Consider the following 2,268-nt stretch of genomic DNA (forward strand, 5'->3'; position numbering starts at 1 on the left):
ATATATTTTCCTTAGGATATCCATTATGTAGTTTTCCTACATAGTTATTTATTATAAAGGAATTTATTTATTTATTTATTGTTAAAAAGGAAATCATTTATTGCTTAATATTAGAAAAATAATAAAGGCAATCATGAGTATATTGGCTGTTTTAAACCATACATACTGGTGAAAATTTCTTACCAAATACTGTAATAAATTTATTTGAATACTGAGTATAGCTTCTGCATGTATTAGTGATACGAATGTGGATTTGTATATATATATATATATATATATATATATATATATATATATATATATATATATATATATATATATATATATATATATATATATATATATATATACAAAATCCACACACAATTGTATTACAAACACACATACTTGGAAGTAGGTGTGTAATTAACCTGTTGATGGGTCGGGAAGCCTCACACAGCTGCACGAGGCTGAGGTTGAGGTCTGTCACTGCAACAAAAATTGAAACATTGCAATAGTAAGATTCTTTAAATGAAAATTTAAAATTAAATACTGAGCAGCATGGAAAGATACAGGCAAATACACAAAACATTTAATTTTGATATTTGTAACATACATGAAGTGAAGGTTGACAAACTCAACCCTGTAGAGCAGACCTTCCCGAACTCGTCCAGGTACAGGTGGTAGTGGGACAGGTGGGTCCTCATGGAAAACTGCACCATCACCCTCGTCCTCTCCTTCCTCGGGTACAGGGAGGCGTCTGTCTTTGCAGATGTTGTGCAAAATAGCACACACCTACAGATAGAGTTAATATTAACAAGTAATAAAAATTATTGTTGTGTAGTGGACGATACAGTATTGAGATGTGATCATCACTTGATTGTCTACATACCTGTATTATTCTACACACATATGCAGGAGGGCTGACTCTGATTTCACCATGGAGCACATGAAATCTCCGCTTCCACTGGCCAATCCCCCTCTCCACTGTGCTCCTTGTCCTTTTGTGTGCTCTGAAATTTTTAGTTAATGACAATGTAGTGATACTGTAAAATTGCTTTTGCAACTGAACTTAAAACAACTTTCGGATAATCTTAAGAATAGCGCCTGGCGGGTGCGCATAAAGGGCACGGTATGGTGGTAATTACAACATTACTAGCACATACGACGGGATTTTGACAAGTGGTCAGCCGTGTTTGTCACAAGGGGTGTATTTCTCCATGCGAGCCTCACGATTTTTTCCAAGTCGATGGGCGATGAGACTGGCTTGTAGGAGGCTGGTGGAATCCATATGTTTGTTTGTGTGCGTGCAGGTACTGTGACGTACTGTCACGTACGAATTCTGCAGCTTTTCACACTTGTAGGGTTAGGAGGGGGAGGACAAGGGAAAAACGAATTATACACGAAAAAATGTATATGTAATTTATTACGCGTCTTTCTGCCTTCAGACAAGGCATGACACTCTTGCCCCAATTTATTACATTGAAAATGAAGTTGAAATCTAAGCCATAGCATAATCTGCTTGGGTTCTCATTGAAGAGCATTGCCCCAAATTTAGGGATTTTTTTCACGTTTAGGGATATTCGGGTTTCCTCACCTGCAGCTTGGATACCTTAAATTCCTCACCTCCGTCACTTCTGTCTGTGTCATGGCATTGGAAAGTGGTACCGACTGCGATTTTGGCCTCATTTACTTCTGCTTGCGGTACTCCGGGAAAGCAAGAGACTTGCTTGACTTTTGTGTTCGCCACAAACAATATCGAGCGGTTGTGGAGGGAAGCAAAGAGAAAAGTGCCCCTCTTTGGCAGGAGGAAGAAGCACTTTGGGGTACTCACAAGGTCCATGTTTCTTATGGCCATTAATGACCCTAACAAACGCTTGCATGTCTTCCTTCAAGAGGCAGCTGCACTATATAACCCCTATAACCGCCCACAGGAGATGCCTGCCGCATCTACTTCCTCTTAATTTTGTAAGTATTTCTGAGGCCATTCTATATTTTTTGTTGTTAGGTCGTAAAGTTCGGTTGGAATAATTTAAGAAGGGGGGTGTCGAGGGGGGGCTAGTTAGCTGTTAGGTCATAAAGTTCGGTTGGGGTAGTTTAAATATATTCGACATGCAGTGTGGCCCGTCAAAAAATTACGCGGCGCGGGAAGGATTGGGAGGGGGGTCACTATGCTTGCCATCCAATGACACGCCTGACACTCGTCAACAGACCGGCTGCGGCAGCTGCCAGGTTATATTGGAATAGATTACAAGAGCATGCGTTAGGGACTTTCCTTACTTTCGAGAC

General features: G+C 39.9%; 1 long non-coding RNA gene across 1 annotated transcript; it reads right to left on the minus strand.

Annotated features, from left to right (window-relative positions):
* Nucleotides 1-403: 403 nt before the first annotated feature.
* Nucleotides 404-1,001, minus strand: LOC126986668 (uncharacterized). Its single transcript, XR_007739864.1, has 3 exons — nucleotides 872-1,001; nucleotides 636-774; nucleotides 404-468 (listed from the first exon to the last, which is right to left on the minus strand). It is a non-coding gene; the product is annotated as an uncharacterized LOC126986668 (long non-coding RNA).
* Nucleotides 1,002-2,268: the final 1,267 nt, after the last annotated feature.

This window comes from Eriocheir sinensis, chromosome 6, assembly GCF_024679095.1.
Source record: "Eriocheir sinensis breed Jianghai 21 chromosome 6, ASM2467909v1, whole genome shotgun sequence".
Lineage (NCBI taxonomy): Eukaryota > Metazoa > Arthropoda > Malacostraca > Decapoda > Varunidae > Eriocheir > Eriocheir sinensis.